The 21136-nt window shown below is 37.3% G+C and overlaps 1 protein-coding gene across 5 annotated transcripts in view; it reads right to left on the bottom strand.

Moving 5' to 3' along the window:
• The window catches only part of EML6 (EMAP like 6), a 377195-nt gene that overhangs the window by 284899 nt on the left and 71160 nt on the right, over nucleotides 1-21136 (bottom strand). The gene's annotated exons all lie outside the window — the stretch shown is intronic.

Genomic DNA, 21136 nt, shown 5'->3' with positions numbered 1-21136 from the left:
CCCGTTGCGGAGCACAGGCTCCGGACGCGCAGGCTCAGCGGCCATGGCTCACGGGCCCAGCCGCTCCGCGGCGTGTGGGATCTTCCCAGACCGGGCACGAACCCGTGTCCCCTGCATCGGCAGGCGGACTCTCAACCACTGCGCCACCAGAGAAGCCCTCTTCCAGTATTTTAATGCAAGTTAAAGTTATCACAATAGTTTGTGTGTGTATATCATATATACACATATGTATATATTTTTCACATTACCTAATTACTGCATAGGCCCAATAAATATGCATTACACAGAACTGATTTGAAATAGAAACAGTATAAATAAAATAATCTGCATGTGAAACAGCTTTTTAGACTTCAGACTAAAAGTATAAGCTCGAGTGGCTTTTTAGATAAAATATGTTTTCCAGTCTTGATAAAAATACCTATGTACATGTTATTTATTTTTATCTAGTAGATTCTACTTTATCATCATATAATAAAACTAAAAAACTATCTCTATGCTGATCTGTGAGAATCTAGGTTTTTTCCAGCTGCAGGTTCTTCTTCATTGATATACATCCTGAACAGATTAGAAACTGTCAAACTGTCATGTTAATACTAAGTTAAATTGTGTTTATGCTGCAACAGTTAATACTTCGTCACAACAACAGTGTCAGAAGAAGATTCAAGATGCTTCAGAGAAACAGCGACAGCAAATAGATGCTCTACAAAAACTGACTTTACCTCACTTACGGAGAGTAATTTTGACAAAATTATGTAAACGCAGGCTACTCTGCTAAAAATATTTAATATATTAGATGCTACTTTTAGCTGTAATTTCAAACAAAGTGGAACAGATGATCCTACTATTATAAAAAGTATTGGTTATGAAGTTTTTTATTTGTGGTAAACACGGGTACTGCACAAATAGAATAAGGCATAGTGCTAAGAGAACTATGAGAGAATTCTGGGGTAACAAGGATAGTTATACTCAAAATAAAAAACACAGAATCCTATAGAAAATCACCCTTTGGTGACCAATGATGATTAAAGCATGAATCGTCAACTGATGGTGGCAGACACCACCTAAACCAGGTGACCAAAGCTAACATCATCAGTAATAGTACAAATCAACATTATGTGCCTCTTGATAATATGTACAGAGAAGAATACAACATCACTTCTATGATATTTCTGCCCAAAATGTGTAACCCAAATCATGAGGAAAACTGGGCAAACACAAACTGAGAGGCACTCTACAAGATAACCGGCCTGTACTCATCAGAAATATCAAGCTCATGAAGGATGGAGCAAATGTTCTAGATAAACAACACTAAAGAGACTTGATATCTAAATGTAACACATGATCTGGGATTTTCTTTTGCTCTAAATGACATTATTGGGATAATTGCCAAAATATTAGTCAGATTTGTAGAGCAAATAATAATATTGTTTAAATGTTAATTCACTGATTTTGAGTATTGTAGTGTAGTTATACAAAAGAATGTCCTTGCTTTTAGGAACTACACAGTGAAGTATTCAAGGGAAAAGAGCCATCAATCAGGTCTGCAACTTATTCTAAATAGTTCAAGAAAAAATATATGCATTTATATATATTTTTTATATTACATATGCATATATGTATGCATGTGTGTATGTATGTATTATAGATGGACAGATGAATGGATGGATACATTGTGGGCAGTCAGATAGGTAGGTAGGTAGATAGATAGATGAAGGAAGGAAGGAAAGAAGCGAGGGAGGGAGGATGAAAGGGATGAAAGGAGGAAGCAGAAGGGAGAGAGCAAGAGAGAGAATATTAAAGCAAAAATGGCAAAATATTAACATTTGGGGAATCTGGGTGAAGGGTACATGGGTATTCTTTGTATTAGTCTTGGAACTTTCCTGTAAGTCTGAAATTATTTCAAAATAAAAAGTAAACTAAAAAAGAAAGTAGAACATATATACATAAAGAATGGTTCAAGTTTTTACTAAGGATTAAAAATAATAATTGACAGTAAATACCTATTATGTGATAGAGACAGTGCCAGGTGCTGTATGGACTATACTAAGAAGAGTGCATGAAATGTTCTTGCCCTTAAACTTATAGAGGAAAGAGGATTAATATAATAAAATGATCAGAGAACAGTTCAAAAGAGTAGATATATAATTAAGTGCTAAAGATTTTAGGTGTGCATAACTAATTCATAATAATTTTGAGCCACTGTTGAGGATTTAAAATAATGATAAACCATACCAAAAATATAAGACTTATCACCATTTCTGTTCTTACAAACACACTTGTAAATAACTTCGAAAGATATCTCATGTGTGCATATAATTACACACAAGAATTTAGAGGCTGGATATAATAAAATATTTACTGTTTCTAAAACTTCTACAATCACTTGGATTTGAAATGCAGGTACTTTTTCCACTCAAAGTAAGATATCTAGAAAATGTTATTATAATAAAATGGAAATAGAAGAAATATCCTAATGATGGTGAAAGAAAGAAAAAAAATTTTAATAGTAATAAATATAGGGACTTCCCTGGTGGTGCAGTGGTTAAGAATAGGCCTGCCAATGCAGGGGACACAGGTTTGAGCCCTGGTCCGGGAAGATCCCACAGACCAAGGAGCAACTAAGTCCATGTGCCACGACTACTGAGTCTGCACTCTAGAGCCCGTGAGCCACAACTACTGAGCCCACATGCCACAACTACTAAAGCCCACGTGCCCTAGAGCCCGTGCTCTGCAACAGGAGAAGCCACACCAATGAGAAGCCCGCGCACCGCAATGAAGAGTAGCCCCCGCTCACCGCAACTAGAGAAAGCCCGCATACAGCAATGAAGACCCAATGCAGCCAAAAATAAATAAATTAATAAATTAATTAATTTTTAAAAAACGAAATAAATATACACCGCCAGCACAAACAGTAGCTAACTGTTCACATGTGTGACTTAACCATTTCCCACTCATCAAACGTCAACAACCCCAGATGAAGAAAATCCACTAAAAGCTTTAATGGAAGCACTCAATGGATAAGTTTTAGCATAAGTGATCTGGTAAATAGAAGAGGTTAAACAGGAGAAACTGGCATCTCCTACACTCATATAGGGAATGGAAATAAGGCTGAAAAAGCCACCTTGGCCCTTTGCTGTCCCATTTCTCCAACTTGGGTTTGATTCTACCCTGAGCAGAATATTATTTAACTAGTCATTGCACTGATAAGATAGGTGATGTTCTTAAAAATCAAGTTCATCTTTCAGCTCATCCTTGTATTTACTGATGAGGGCACAGTTTAATTTTGTCTCCCCCAAAGTGAAAGCTGGAGGACATCGCTTTAGCCATTGAGTAACTAAGCATTGATGGAAGCAATGCAAATAAGCCTAGATCAGCAACAAGAGGCAAACAAGAGCAATTTCAGGTTAATGTACTTCAGACTCCTTATACAAGTGGAGTGCCCCAAGGTTTCACAAGCAATAGAGATAATGAATTTATTTATGATTACTTTTGGGGAATCAGATGTTGAGTTAATTATCAGTTTGACTTCTTTTCCTCTTGGCCTAATCTCATTAATTCCATATTTACTTTAATTGGATCTCATTTGAATTTTCTGATTTCATAACATGTGACTAATAATATTTCTCCATGTCTACTTTGTACCAGTTTGTTTTATATTAGGAAATTATATGGGCTTGATCTTATTTTACATGCAGAAATAAACACAGTACACATGGTTGCTCTTCACAACGTTTCTCAAATGGCAGAATGAAAAGAATTAGACGTGGAGTTTGAATTATGACCTTGGACAGGTTACTTAACTCTTAGTCATTTTTGCCAACCTAAAAAATAAAACATTAACTAAAAGGCAAGAAGATATGATCTAAGAGGAGAAGACCAGAGGCCTGATAATGACCTTCTCTCTTAACTTTCACCCAAATCTTGGGTCAAAACCTTAAGAGGTGGCACAACCACCAAGATAGTTTTGGGAGGCCTCCAGGTCTGGGGGTCTTGAACCTAAACTCCCAGCCTCAGCTTGGCAGAGAAGGAGGCTTGAAGGTGCGTCTGAGCCAATGCGCCCCCTAGTGTCCCACAAAGAAAGCACCACAGCCTTTTGGAGCACCCTGCTCCAAGACTGCTGAGGCTTTTCTTCAATGAAATTAATGTAATTCCCAATTTGTACCTTAACCATTTTGAACTACATTCACTCGTTTAGGCTCCTGATATTTCACTTGTACGTTTTACCTGTGTCTTGGAGAACAGTCAATATCCTCTACCCACATACCCGTGAAAAAGCAACATAGACACATCCAACCATACACTATGTTTGACTTTAAATTATCAATATGCCTTAGTAGCAGAATAGGAACTTAAAAATAAAAAATAAAAGAAACTTGTAACACTCCTCTGAGTATATCTTGCTTTGTAGTCTTGAATTTTAGAATCATGTTAATTTTCCACATAGTCAAATGTAAAATTAAATCATCAAAGATGGGGGAAGGAGGGCCTCCCTGGTGGCGCAGTGGTTGAGAGTCCGCCTGCCGATGCAGGGGATACGGGTTCGTGCCCCGGTCTGGGAGGATCCCATATGCCGCGGAGCGGCTGGGCCCGTGAGCCATGGCCGCTGGGCCTGAGCATCCGGAGCCTGTGCTCCGCAATGGGGGAGGCCACAACAGTGAGAGGCCCGCATACCGCAAAAAAAAAAAAAAAAAAAAAAAAAAGATGGGGGAAGGATCCTAAAACTGAATGCAAACTAAAATAAATGAACCCAACTATATTTAAAATGAATAACATTACCACACTAAATTTTTAAAAACAGAGCTAATCCAAGTAACATCTGAACACAGAACTTTGACTACTCTTAATGTAAAGAAAAATAAAAGAACTGCAAAGAATCTTGAACTCTTCTTAGTAGGTTTGTTTTTTATAGTCCTGGGTATAGCAATCCTGAAACTATTTTATGTGTATTATAGGACTGATCAAATGAGTAATCACAGTGGAAGAAGGGAGATACAAATAAGAATGGGGGGAGGCAAGGAAGAACTTGGGGTGGGGCTCTAAGTTTTAATTGTAAGTATCAGTATAAACTTGGGATTTAAAAATATATCTCCATCTTTTTAGCTGCATCTATGAGAGTGTGTAGTATATGTATTTCCAAGCTCTGTCTGTTGAAAAGGTCAAGAAGCGATGACATTCTACCACAGCAATAATTACAATCCTCACTAAAAGAACCAGGGCTCCTTGGAGAAACAGTTAATTCCAGTGCTGGGGCACAGAAAGTACTAGATGGACCTGGAACAGCTAGTTATGCCAAACAGCAATAAAGTGCTTTAAAAAAATTACAAGAGCCTATCAAAAGGATGCAGGAAATAAAGGGGCTTCCTACTGGCCCTAGGGATAATTTGAACATCCAAATAATTAAGAGCAGGAGGCACTGCTTTTTAGCAGAATGCTGACTAATATGGAGGGAATGATGAAGTTTTAAAAAATCATAAATTCAGACATAAATTAGTAGCAGTGGATACTAAATCTTGGGATGGGAAAAGCTTGATGAGGAATAAGATATTTATACAGTCTTAAAGTGTTTCCGCACAAATTACTTATTAATTATAAAAGAAAAAATAGTAACTACAAAGTGGAGAAAATGGATAACACTTTAATGATAAAATTTAACATTGCCAATAATAGGCGAATAGACACCCTGAAGCTCTGGATAGGAGGCCCTGAGGAGGACTCATGTCACTCCCGAAGCACTCCAGGCAAAAATGCATACCCTGAATCTAATCATGAGGAAACATCAGATAAACTCAACTTGAACTTTATTCTGTAAAATAACTGCCTGGATTCTTCAAAAGTATCAATTTCCTAAAAAACAAAAAAAGGCTGAGATGCCTTTCCAGATGAAAGGAGATAAAGAGACATGACAACTAAATTCAGCACGTGATCTGAACTGGGACCTGTACTAGAAAAAAGGCCCTAAAGGAAATTACTGGGCCAATTAACTAAATTAGAATATAGACTGATTTATAGAATTTATAGATAATAGTATTATGCCAATATTAAATTTCCTGAATTTAAATAACTGTATTATGGCTTCATAAGACAATGTCTTTATTCTTAAAGTTGAACGTTTTAATATTAGGAATAAAGGGAATAATGCTTGAAACTTGCTTTCAGGTGATTCAGAAAAAAGCAATATTAATATATATCTATAAAGAGGAAGACTGATAAGGCAATTGTGTCAAAAATACTAAAGATGGGTGAAATCTGTGAGCTATGCTTGCTATTTTTCTGTAAGTTTGAAATTATTCCAAAACTAAAAATTGAGAGTTTATAGTTTGAATTTAAAGTATAGGTACCTACAACTAGTTTTTCTAAACCCTTAAAAATGTTTCCATATTATAATTCAGACAAATTAAAGTCAAGCTATATCCAAAGAGTTTATAATTTACATTAGTGAAAGAAGCACTTTCAATCAAATTACATCTGATTCATCAGTCTACTTTATGCCTTTGTGATGCTTCAAAATGATTAACCAAATATTTTATATTTTAATTTGTTGCAGTCATATGTTAAAGCATACTTTAAACTGGTAAACTGTTCTGAAAATGGAAAATACCTTACCTGATTTTCTTATTAGTAATTATAAACATGGAAGTACCAAAATGTTTAAAATTACTGATACTTCCCCCAAGATTAGTGGAAATAGGCACCTAAATTTATGCTTTGTTTTCAATTAAGCATTTATTAAAAAACAAAACATATCATTTATTAGTCTACTTTCCAGTTTATAAAATTATGCAAAATTCAGGTTTATAACATTGAATAAGACCATTCCACAAACTGGGAGTATTAATGACATTTGTAATCCATTTAAAATTATATTCTCTATTTGAAATACCTGCATGGAAAACAATTCCCCAATTTCTCAAAAATGATGAGACTCATTGTCATTCAACTGCACTATTAATGAGAATAAAGTGGGAATTAAAATCATAAAGCTAAGAAGCCAAAAATCTAGTTTTTAAAATAACTTGGTATTAACTTCACTAGCATAAACCTCAAAAATACTGATTACTGAACTCAGAATTTCCCAGATTAATAAAAACATCGTGGATCACCATTCATCATGCTAGGGCTCATCTCTTCTATATTCAGGAAGTTTGTATTTCCAGGCTCCCCCAGACCCAGAGGGTAACCTCCATTCTTTCCATCTGTCCCCGATTCTTCTTCTAGTAAATGCATTCCCTTCACTTCAAAGCAATAGGAAGAGGTTGGGAGGGAGGGGCTTGAGGTGGGGGACATGTCTCATGTGCACCTCCATCATCTTTGAAATCTAAATTCTCGGGCAAGAATAGCAGTTGGCTTCAAGATTCACTTTGAGAGGAAAAGACAGGACATTCACAAACTCACTTTTTCATACAAGAAAAGAAACCCAGATAGACTCACATTTGGCAAAAAGAATTAAATTTGATAAGATCATATACTGGCAAGGTAATAGAGAAACAGGTCCTCTTCAAGCCTGCTGCCTCTTGGTAGTGCAATTCTGCAGAATATATTAACCTGAAAATGGGCATTGCTATGACTAACTAAATCTACCTCCATATATCTCCCTAGAAGGACATTCCCCATGTATACGGGTATTTACCAAAACACTGTTTGAAAAGCAAAAGAACCTAAATCTCTTTCAGCAAGATAACTTACTTAGAAAGAGAAGGAACACATGCACAAAGAATTCTATGTAAATTCGGGGATAGATATGTGAAGATCTAAAAAGATACACATCAAACTCATATCAGTGGTTACCTCTGGGCATTGTGGAAGGAGATCAGAAATGGAAACTAAAGTTTAAATCTGAGATGTTCTAAAGTTTAAAGGAAAATTCATTTATGTATTACTTAAGTAATTAAAAATTAATTTTGAAAGATTAAAAAAAGAATCAAGTTAAACACCAAGTAAATCTAAGACAGAGATCACTTCGACTAGAAAATATGGAAACTGAGAAATACTAATTAGACTAAGTTTGAACTACTAACATTTTTAATACATCAGCGCAATGGCCCAGAGTCAGAGTCTGAACCTTGACCTGGCTGCGTATAATGAATCCTACCAATTCCTAAAGAGAGTTAACTATCTTACTTCTCATCTGTACTTAAAATTTTTAAGAAAGCCATTATTAAGAAGAAAGGAAAGAGAAGGAAGGAAAAGAAGGAAGAAAGGGAGGGAGAGAAGTTTCCCCAAGTGTTAAGTCTAATTTTGTTTATTTGTCTGACTTCAAACTTCAATATTGAATCATGTATAATATTTGAGTGGTGGGGAGAGGACTACCAGCAGAAAATTCTCTCCAAAAATATCTTTGATTTAAAATAAAGCAAAACAAGGAGGCAGGGGGACATTCTCCTACAGAGACCTTGAGAATGCTAGACTCGAGAGAGTTGAAACTATCAACTCTTTTTCAATAGACAATATGGATGGAAATAACTCCCAAAGCCTAGGGAAATACATTTAGGACATGTAGGCAGTTAGGAAGATGAAGGGATCCATTTATTTTTAATAATTTCCATTGAGAGAAGATGGATACATTAATTTACATCTTGCTCTGAACTTAAAAAGTAAAACTTAAGGAACCGCTTGCTCACATATGTCAATTTATTTCCTTAAATGCAAAAGAAAGTAGCGCTAGGGGGCTTCCCTGGTGGCGCAGTGGTTGAGAATCTGCCTGCCGATGCAGGGGACACGGGTTCGAGCCCTAGTCTGGGAAGATCCCACATGCTGCGGAGCAACTAGTCCCGTGAGCCACAATTACTGAGCCTGCGCGTCTGGAGCCTGTGCTCCGCAACTAGAGAGGCCGCGATAGTGAGAGGCCCGCGCACCGCGATGAAGAGGGGCCCCCACTTGGCGCAACTAGAGAAAGCCCTTGCACAGAAACGAAGAGCCAACACAGCCATAAATAAATAAATAAATAAATAAATAAAAGTAGCGCTAGGAAGAGACGACACAGAGTAGCTGTGTTCGCAAATCTGCTGTCTTCTATAGAAGCTAAGTTTATTATTACATTTATTTCATGTGTTAGTTTGTAAGTTCTTCTGGTGGTTACCTCCATAAATTACAGCATATAACCTTGACTCCTAAATCTTAATGTTAATCCATACCTTTCCCCTCTTTCCAGAAAGAACTTGGAACACTTTAAGCCCATTTAGTCCCTTTCAACTTAAATGGTATTGTTATGCATTTAAAAAATATTACACACATTTTAAAAACTTACTATTGTTTCATACAGTGTTTGTTTATGCACATATTTACCACTAGTCTTTCTGTTACCTCTCTTTCCTACTGGGATCATTTTCCTTCTGTGTGAAGAACACTAAAATTAAAACTGCGAGGATTTGCTGCTAACAGCAGACCCACATGAAAACAAATTCTAAAGGGTATTCTTCCTAGTGTGGGTCTGCTGGTGGCAAATCCTCTGTTTTTTGATTTTTGATTTTTAAGTCTGAAGATGTCTTATTTCCCCTTTCTCTTCCATTGTCCTATTGAGAAGTCAGCTATCAGTCTAACTGCTTTCCGATAAAGGTAGCTGATGTTCTTTCTCTGGAGACTGTCCTGATTTTCTCTTCATCTTTGATTATCTGCAGTTTCACTACTATATGTCTAGGTGTGAATTTATTTATCCTGATTAGAATTCTTTTGGCATCTTAAGTACCAGGGTTGACGTCTCCTATCAGTTATGGAATTTTCAGCAATTATATCCTAAAATACTGCTTCTACCCTTATTCTCTCTCTCTTCCTATTCTTTTAAGTCACCAAATGAATATATGCTAGACATTTTGTCTGACTTTTGTTCCTTTTGTTTTGTCTACTCACATGCCTGGTCATCTCTGATTGTGACTGGACACTAAATTTGAAAGATTATTTGTAGAAGTAACTTGAAGTGTGGATGCTATTATTCTCCACAGAGGACTTGTGCTTCCTTCTTCTTGACTCCTAAGGCCCTAGAAGGCCTATCAAGCCAAGCTCCTCACTTCAGGTTCCCTGAACTACTTAAACGACAGGAATCCAGGATTCAAGCTGTATGAGGGCTACTTTGCTTCCAGTTCATCTTTATTCCAAGGGTGCAGCTCAAAGTAGAGGATTAATATACCAAGATTCATGAATTCATACCAGAGTCCAACTTTTGTCACCCTAACCCGTTACAGCCTCCAAAAGCCCAGCTTTTCAGCCTCCCGTAGAGGCACCCCCAGGGGAAAAACAGCTTCTCTCCTCTGGACTCTCAGCTTCTCTGAAATCTCAGCCCCAGTAACTACTATCTTACTCTTTTTGAAGCTTTTTAGAAGATTTTATTTTTATATTTCATCTAACCTTTTTGGTTGTCTTCACTGGGAGAACTAGCCCAAATTACACTGCCTGGAATTACTAGGCATTACTGGAAACTTAAGAGTAAGTATACTCAAAAACAGTTAAAGAATTACAGCAGCAGTAAGCACCTTAGCACAGTCTAACATTTGGATGTAATTAAAATGTATCCAATTCCAAACAGGTTCTGATGCTCTCTCTCCTGAACATTCACATAGTAGCTTAATGATGATTTACTGATGTAAATCCAACTTTTCTTTGGATTTAAATGAGTTGGCACGTGTAAAGTTTTTAGAAGGCTGGTAAGCACTCAATAAGCATTAGCAAATACTATTATTCTATTTCCAAAAAAAGCGAATCCTTACAAGCTTTCAAGTCACCACCATTATTCTTCATTCCACTATTACCATAAAAAATCCTCCAGAAAACCAAAGTCATTTATTTATTTAGCTATTGAAAAAATACACAAAAACCTTAGACAGTATTCCTAAACTCAAATTTTGAGGGTAGCTACAAGAAGTACAAGTCAAAGTCACTGTAAACTGTGGGCCTAATTATCAGATATGCATATATTATTTATCCAGTATGAACTTGCCATTTCTTACTACCTGAAAAGAGGGCACTATAGATACAACAGATTAGTACACAACTGTTCTGTAGTCACGCATTTAACAAATGAAAAAGAAATCGAAAACATTCACTTAATGGAAGCTGCTTCATTATGTATAAGAGTGAGCCACACAGGAAGCTGTGCCATATGCTGAGTGTCAAGCATTCCATCACAATGTTTTGTTGTCAAGCTTGTGATTCATTGACTTATTATATGTGGACGTGATAACAGGAAGAACCTCTATATGCTAAAAATCAACTTATGAACCATTCACATTTTATGCTTGGAGAGCAGCATCCCTGCATCACCTACACTGCCCCACACTTTGTATAAAGAGTAGTTAGTACACCAGATAGCCTACACCCTACATTTCAGCTGGAGCGCAGCAAAACCAGGACAAGAACAATGTCCTCAGACCAATCTGTAACCCGTCCCCGCATCTTAAAATAAGATACAGCATCATACTCATTTAAGAAATATTTATGACACCTGGTTTCAGCCAGATACTTTGATAGAAACTGGATGTTTAATGGTGAACAAGATAACATGATCCTGGCCTCCCAGAAGTTAGTCTAGGCATACAGACGAGAAAGAGAAATAAATTTGACTGTACTATAGAATAATAAGTACTACGATGGAAGAAGCACAAGGCTACTGGAGGAGCATATTGGGGACAGGATATCAGGAAAAGTGTCCCAGGAAAATCACTCCTAAACTGAGACCTGAGAGATGAGTAACAGCCAAGCAAAGGTGAGAAAACAGAACTTCAAGAAACCACATGTGTAGAGGCCCAGAAATTAGAAAAACTATAAGGGTGCATTCTGGTCAAGCAGAAGCAAAGGCTAAGCTTACTCTGTAGGAAGTCTCTACAATCAGGACCAGCAGGATTCCCACCAAAAACAATGTTACATACTACAGAGGGAAAGAAACCACCTTGAGGAAGAGTCAGGAGACACAGCAAACAAGAGGATGAGCACACACATATACACCCAAAGACTTGGAAATTATAGAACAATTTGAAAGATTCTATGTATATTTAAAGTCAATAAAAAGATAAAAGAAGGTATAGGCACCACAAGGCAAGAATAATACAGAAGAAAACAGAACAAAGAACACTGAAAATCAAATAGAATTTGTAGAAAGTATCATCACTGACATTCAAAACCAATGCAAGACTTCTAGTTTTAAAACATTTGCCTATGCTTCTTTCTAAAACCAAAGTAAAAGGATAGGGAGTTATTTTAAAAGACATAAACTCACAAAGAGAACAGGAAAGGAGAAAATATACAAGAGAAACTTAAAAAAAAAGGAGCCAGAAAGCAAATGATTAAGTGGTGACTGATTTTAGAGCCCTAGGAAAGCTGAAATCTAAGCCTAACAGGGGTTGGAGTGGGAGGAGGGAGGGGGAAGCCAGAAAGAAGCAGCCGGTTCACAGCCAGAAACCTGCAAAGGCTCAGGGCTTGGAGACATGAGATAGCTCTGCAGGCAGGAGTGGAGGGTGTGGGAAGGTAGGAGGGCCAGCTTAGAGTTTGTGGTTTGTAGAGGAGTTTGTCCACCAGATATCCTCCCACCTAGCAGACGTCTGGAGGTTTACTTTCTGGGTGGCTGCCCAGCTAAGGAGAGGGCTAAGGCGCATTCAGGCAGTGAAGCAAGAGTCTACTTAATCCTAGAACCCTCCCCATTCGGCTCCTACAACCCTGGCATTTAGGCTTAGAGCCACCCATCCTACCCCAGGCAAGAGATTCAGGGATATCTTTCTAGGGAAACTGGCCAACACAAGAGAAAATACCTCTCAGTTCTGACATGTTCTCATCCTTCAGTGAAAAGCCGGCCCACCAACTTATCACTCTATGGTAAAGCCACTCAACAAGCCCTACCCCGCACACCGTGCTTCTAACCAGCTTTACAGAGTCTTGCACTTAAGTACAAAAGGAGAGCCAAAAGTTGCGTGATGAAAGCCTTGAACCTGAAAGATAAACACCGATACAAATGAATAGGGTGGAAAAAGGAATGCTGAGGTAATAGAGACAATGAAGGGGATAGAAGAAAATTTAAAAACAACATAATTAATATCCTCAGAGAAATAAGAGAAAGTATTGTAATATGCTGAAACAAGAATCAGAAGCTATTAGAAAAGAAACATTCAGTAAATGTAAAACAACATTTCAAAATATAAAATATGGTAATAGAAATAAAAATTTAATGGAAAGTCTGGAAGATAAAATTGAAAAAAATTAACAGAAAATAGGAAACATAACAATGATATGGAAAATATGATTACAATTACAGATCAACCCAGGAGGTCACAAAACTACTAAAGGGACTTTGTAAAAGAAAGAGCAGAGACAATGGAGAGGAAGACATTATCACAGCAACAATGCAAGAAAATATTCCAGAACTGAGGCTCACAGGTTTGGAGACTGAAAGCTTCCATGAGAAGCTAGAAAAATGGATAGAGATTCAAACAAAGGAATATTATTGTTAAATTTCAGCATGCCAAGAATAAAGAGAAGATCCTAAAAGCTTCAGAGAAAATAACAAACAACAACAGAAATAAATGAGTAATTCTACTTAAAAAAAATTCCAAATCTGGACTAGGATTTTTATAAAGTGCTCATCAGAGCATCATTTATGAAAAGGAAAATAAAGGAAACAACCTATATGTCCAACTATAAGGGAAATAGTTAAGGAAACTTTGTTATATGCAACAATATAAAATCAGGACTCAAACTTGTACAAACAGGACACAGAAAGCATTAACCATAAAGTATAAGATTGAGAAAGATTGTTAAATTGAACTTCATTAAATTATGAACTTCTAATTATCAAAAGGCACTGTTCAGAGTAAAAAATGCAAGCTACAGGGTGGAAGAAGATATTTGCTATATAAATTTGACAAAGGATTCATATCCAGAATATACAAATAATTCCCATATATCAGTAAGAAAAAGACAACTCAGTTATTTTAAATGGTCAAAAGACCTGAACAGGCACTTCACAAAAGAGGGTACCCAAATGATCAAGAAGCCTATGAAAAGGTGCCAGTATCAGCTTCCTATTGCTGCTGTAACAGGAAATTACCATAAACCTGGTGACTTAAAGCATCACAAATTTATTATCTTACAGTTCTGGAAGCCAGGAGTTCAAAATAGGCCTCAAAGGGCAAAAACTGAGATATCCTCAGGGCTGTGTAATTTCTGGAGACTCTAGGGGAGGATCTGTTCCTTTGTTTTTTCCTTCTAGAGGTTACCCACATTCCTTGGCTAGTGGGCCCCTTGTATTTCAAAGCTAGTTGAGCCCTTCTCATGCTACATCACTGCTTCCATCGTGACAGCTTCCCTAACTATCCTTCCACTCTCTTTCACTTATAAGGACCCTTATGATTACATTGGGCCTGCTGGGATAATCCAGGACAATCTCCCCATTCTAAAATCCTTAACTTAATGACATCAGTAATGTCCCTTCTGCCATGGAAAGTCACATATTCGCAAGTTCCAGGGATTAGGACATGGACATATTCAGAGGGGACACTATTCTGACTACAATGTGCGCAACTTTATTGATCATCAGAGAAACTCAAATTAAAAACACAATGTTCTATACTAACCACAAGGCTAGCTAAAACAGAAAAAGACACACAATACTAGCTGTTAGCAAGCATGTATAGGAACTAGAACTCTCATATATTGTTGGTGCATAAATTAATACAACCACTTGGGGAAACTGTTTAGTAGTGTATCTATTAAAACTAAACATGTATTGATACATGCCCTATGGTACACTAAAAGAAAAGTACGTTCATCCTCCAAAAGACATGTTTAACTATGTTCAAAGAAGCATTACTTCCAGTAGCCCCAAACTGGAAACCACCCAAATGTCCAGTAGTGAACAGAGTAAATTATATTCACACAATAGAATACTAGACAGCTACAATGAAAAAGAATGAACAATGAATGCAACAACATGTATGAATCTCATAGACAGACTGGTGACCAAGTCAAGCCCCACATAAAAGAGCACATACTGTATGATTCAATTTATATAAAGTTGATGGCGGAATAGAAGGACGTGCTCTCACTCTCTCTTGCGAGAGCACCGGAATCACAACTAACTGCTGAACAATCATCGACAGGAAGACACTGGAACTTACCAAAAAAGATACCCCACATCCAAAGACAAAGGAGAGGTTGCAATGAGATGGTAGGAGGGGCACAGTCACAATAAAATCAAAACCCATAACTGCTGGGTGGGTGACTCACAGACTGGAGAACACTTATACCACAGAAGTCCACCCATTAGAGTGAAGGTTCTAAGCCCCACGTCAGGCTTCCCAACCTGGGAGTCCAGAAATGGGAGGAGGAATTCCTAGAGAATCAGACACTGAAGGCTAGTGGGATTTGACTGCAGGAATTCGACAGGACTGGGGTAAACAGAGACTCCACTCTTGGAGGGCACACACAAAGTAGTGTGCACATCAGGACCCAGGGGAAGGAGCAGTGACCCCAGGGGAACTGAACTAGACCTACCTGCTAGTGTTGGAGGGTCTCCTGCAGAGGCAGGGTGTGGCTGTGTCTCACCATGAGGACAAGGACACTGGCAGCAGAAGTTCTGGGAAGTACTCCTTGGCGTGAGCCCTCCCAGAGTCTGTCATTAGCCCCACCAAAGAGCCCAGGTAGGCTCCAGTGTTGAGTCGCCTCAGGCCAAACAACCAACAGGGAGGGAAGTCAGCCCCACACATCAGCAGACAAGCAGATTAAAGTTTTACTGAGCTCTGCCCACCAGAGCAATAGCCAGCTTTACCCACCACCAGTCCCTCCCATCAGGAAACTTGCACAAGCCTCTTAGATAGCCTCATCCTCCAGAGGGCAGAGAGCAGAAGCAAGAAGAACTATGATCCTGCAGCCTGTGGAACAAAAACCACATTCACAGAAAGATAGACAAGATGAAAAGGCAGAGGGCTATGTACCATATGAAGGAACAAGATAAAACCCCAGAAAAACAATTAAATGAAGTGGAGATAGGCAACCTTCCAGAAAAAGAATTCAGAATAATGATAGTGAAGATGATCTAGGACCTCGGAAAATGAGTGGAGGCAAAGAACGAGAAGATGCAAGAAATGTTTAACAAAGACCTAGAAGAATTAAAGAACAAACAAACAAAGATGAACAATACAATAACTGAAATGAAAACTACACTAGAAGGAATCAATAGCAGAATAACTGATGCAGAAGAACGGATAGGTGACCTGGAACACAGAATGGTGGAATTCACTGCTGCGGAACAGAATAAGGAAAAAAGAATGAAAAGAAATAAAGACAGCCTAAGAGACTTCTGGGACAACATTAAATGCAACAACATTCACATAAGAGGGGTCCCAGAAGGAGAAGAGCGAGAGAAAGGACCTGAGAAAAGATTTGAAGAGATTATAGTTGAAAACTTCTCTAATATGGGAAAGGTAATAGCCACCCAAGTCCAGGAAGCACAGAGAGTCCCATACAGGATAAACCCAAGGAGAAAAACGCCGAGACACATAGTAGTCAAATAGGCAAAAATTAAAGACAAAGAAAAATTATTGAAAGCAGCAAGGGAAAAATGACAAATAACATAAAAGGGAGCTCCCATAAGGTTAACAGCTGATTTCTCAGCAGAAACTCTATAGCCAGAAGGGAGTGGCATGACATATTTAAAGTGATGAAAGGGAATAACCTACAACTAAGATTACTCTACCTGGCAAGGATCTATTTCAGATTAGATGGAGAAATCAAAAGTTCTACACACAAGCAAAAGCTATGAGAATTCAGCACCACCAAATGAGCTCTACAACAAATGCTAAAGGAACTTCTCTAAGTGGGAAACACAAGAGAAGAAAAGGACCTACAAAAACAAACCCAAAACAATTAAGAAAATGGTCATAGGAACACACATATCGATAATTACCTTAAATGTGAATGGATTAAATGCTCCAACCAAAAGAAACAGGCTCACTGAATGGATACAAAAACAAGACCCATCTATATGCTGTCTAAAAGAGACCCACTTCACACCTAGGTACACATACAGACTGAAAGTGAGGGGATGGAAAAAGATATTCCATGCAAATGGAAATCAAAAGAAAGCTGGAGTAGCAATACTCATATCAGACAAAATAGACTTTAAAATAAAGACTATCAGAAGAGACAAAGAAGGACACTACATAATGGTCAAGGGATCAATCCAAGAAGAAGATATAACAATTATAAATATATATGCACCCAACATAGGAGCACCTCAATACATAAGGCAACTGCTAACAGCTATAAAAGAGGAAATTGACAGTAACACAATAATAGTGTAGGACTTTAACACCTCACTTACACCAAGGGACAGATCATCCAAACAGAAAATTAATAAGGAAACACAGGCTTTAAATGACACAATAGACTAGATAGATTTAATTGATATTTATAGGACATTCCATCCAAAAACAGCAGATTACACTTTCTTCACAAGTGTGCATGGAAAATTCTCCAGGACAGATCACATCATGGGTCACAAATCAAGCCTCAGTAAATTTAAGAAAATTAAAATCTTATCAAGCACCTTTTCTGACCACAACGCTATGAGATTAGAAATCAATTACAGGGGAAAAAAACACAAACACATGGAGGCTAAACAATACGTTACTAAATAACCAAGAGATCACTGAAGAAATCAAAGAGGGAATCAAAAAGTACCTAGAGACAAATGACAATGAAAACACGACGACCCAAAACCTATGGGATGCAGCAAAAGCCGTTCTAAGATGGAAGTTTATAGCAATATAATCCTACTTCAAGAAACAACAAACAACTCAAATAAACAATCTAAACTTACATCTAAAGGAACTAGAGAAAGAAGAACAAACAAAACCCAAAGTTAGTAGAAGGAAAGAAATCATAAAGATCAAATCAGAAATAAATGAAAAAGAAACAAAGAAAACAATAGCAAAGATCAATAAAACTAAAAGCTGGTTCTTTGAGAATATAAATAAAATTGATAAACCATTAGCCAGACTCATCAAGAAAAAGAGGGAGAGGACTCAAATCAATAAAATTAGAAATGAAAAAGGAGAAGAAACAACAGACACTGCAGAAATACAAAGCATCCTAAGAGACTACTACAAGCAACTCTATGCCAATAAAATGGACAACCTGGAAGAAATGGACAAATTCTTAGAAAGGTATAACTTTCCAAGAGTGAACCAGGAAGAAATAGAAAATATGAACAGACCAATCACAAGTAATGAAATTGAAACTGTGATTAAAAATCTTCCAACAAACAAAAGCCCAGGACCAGATGGCTTCACAGGCAAATTCTACCAAACATTTAGAGAAGAGCTAACACCTATCCTTCTCAAACTCTTCCAAAGTATAGCAGAGGAAGGAACACTCCCAAACTCATTCTATGAAGCCACCATCACCCTGATATCAAAACCACACAAAGATGTCACACAGAAAGAAAACTACAGGCCAGTATCACTGATGAACATAGATGCAAAAATCCTCAACAAAATACTAGCAAACAGAATCCAACAACATACTAAAAGGATCATACACCGTGATCAAGTGGGATTTATCCCAGGGATGCAAGGATTCTTCAATATATGCAAATCTATCAATGTGATACACCATATTAACAAATTGAAGGATAAAAACCATATGATCATCTCAATAGATGCAGAAAAAGCTTTTGACAAAATTCAAAACCCATTTATGATAAAAACTCTCCAGAAAGTGGGCATAGAGGGAACCTATCTCAACATAATAAAGGCCATATATGACAAACCCACAGCAAACATCATTCTCAATGGTGAAAAACTGAAAGCATTTCCTCTAAGATCAGCAACAAGGATGTCCATGCTCACCACTATTATTCAACATAGTTTTGGAAGTCCTAACCATGGCAATCAGAGAAGAAAAAGAAATAAAAGGAATACAAATTGGAAAAGAAGAAGTAAAACTGTCACTGTTTGCAGATGACATGATACTATACATAGAGAATCCTAAAAGTGCCACCAGAAAACTACTAGAGCTAATCAATGAATTTGGTAAAGTTGCAGGATACAAAATTAATGCACAGAAATCTCTTGCATTTCTATACACTAATGTTGAAAAATCTGAAAGAGAAATTATGGAAACACTCCCATTTACCATTGCAACAAAAAGAATAAAATACCTAGGAATAAACCTACCTAGGGAGACAAAAGACCTGTATGCAGAAAACTATAAGACACTGATGAAAGAAATTAAAGGTGGTACAAACAGATGGAGAGATATACCATGTTCTTGGATTGGAAGAATAAATATTGTGAAAAGACTATACTACCCAAAGCAATCTATAGATTCAATGCAATCACTATCAAATTACCAATGGCATTTTTTACAGAACTAGAACAAAATATCTTAAAATATGTAAGGAGATACAAAAGACCCCAAATAGCCGAAGCAGTCTTGAGGGAAAAAACAGAGCTGGACGAATCAGACTCCCGGACTTCAGACTATAGTACAAAGCTACAGCAATCAAGACAATATGGTACTGGCACAAAAACAGAAATATAGATCAATGGAACAGGATAAAAAGCCCAGAGATAAACCCACACACCTATGGTCCACTAATCTATGACAAAGGAGGCAAGGATATACAGTGGAGAAAAGACAGTCTCTTCAATAAGTGGTGCTGGGAAAACTGGACAGCTACATGTAAAAGAATGAAATTAGAACACTCCATAATACCACACACAAAAATAAACTCAAAATGGATTAGAGACCTAAATGTAAGACTGGACACTATAAAACTCTTAGAGGAAAACATAGGAAGAACACTCTTTGACATAAATCACAGCAAGATCTTTTTTGATCCATCTTCTAGAGTAATGGAAATAAAAACAAAAATAAACAAATGGGACCTAATGAAACTTAAAAACTTTTGCACAGCAAAGGAAACTACAAACAAGACGAAAAGACAACCCTCAGAATGGCATAAAATATTTGCAAATGAATTAACGGACAAAGGATTAATCTCTAAAATATATAAACAGCTCATGTAGCTCAATATTAAAAAAACAAACAACCCAATCCAAAAATGGGCAGACCTAAATAGACATTTCTCCAAAGAAGACATACAGATGGACAAGAAGCACATGAAATGCTGCTCAGCATCACTAATGATTAGAGAAATGCAAATCAAAACGACAATGAGGTTATCACCTCACACCAGTTAGAACGGGCATCAGCAGAAAATCTACAAACGACAAATGCTGGAGAGGGTGTGGAGAAAAGGGAACCCTCTTGCACTGTTGGTGGGAATGTAAATTGATACAGCTACTATGGAGAACAGTATGGAGGTTCCTTAAAAAACGAAAAATAGAATTACCATATGAGCCAGCAATCCCACTACTGGGCATATACCCAGAGAAAACCATAATTCAAAAAAACACATGCACCCCAATGTTCATTGCAGCACTATTTACAATAGCCAGGACATGGAAGCAACCTAAATGCCCACTGACAGACGAATGGATAAAGAAGATGTGGTACATATATACAATGGAATATTACTCAGCCATAAAAAGGAACGAAATTGGGTCATTTGTAAAGACGTGGATGGATCTAGAGACTGTCGTACAGAGTGAAGTAAGTCAGAAAGAGAAAAACAAATATCGTATATTAATACATATATGTGGAACCTAGAAAAATGGTACAGATGAACCGGTTTGCAGGGCAGTAATTGAGACACAGATGTAGAGAACAAACATATGGACACCATGGGGGGAAAGTGGCAGGGGGAGGTGGTGGTATGATGAATTGGGCGATTGGGTTTGACATATATACACTAATATGTATAAAATGGATAACTAATAAGAACCTGCTGTACAAAAAAATAAAATAAAATTCAAAAATCAAAAAAAAATTTATATAAAGTTCACCAACAAGGAAAACTTGTCTAAATGAAAGGGGTCAGAGTAGTGGTTACCTTCCAGAGGGGATAATGCCCAGGAAGTAGTAGGTGACAGGTTCTAGAATGCAGGAATGTTGTATTTCTTGATCTGTATGGTAGTTACATGGGTGTATTCGCTTTGCTAAATTTCATCAAGCTGAATACTGGCAATTTGTGTGCTTTTTAATATGTGTGTACTTGAATTTTAAAGTTTATAAAAATGTAGAGAGAGATTTGGTG

Source organism: Mesoplodon mirus (genome assembly GCF_964341445.2).
Source record: "Mesoplodon mirus genome assembly, chromosome: 14".
Taxonomy (NCBI): Eukaryota; Metazoa; Chordata; class Mammalia; order Artiodactyla; family Ziphiidae; genus Mesoplodon; species Mesoplodon mirus.
This window is presented reverse-complemented; position numbering and strand designations above follow the sequence as displayed.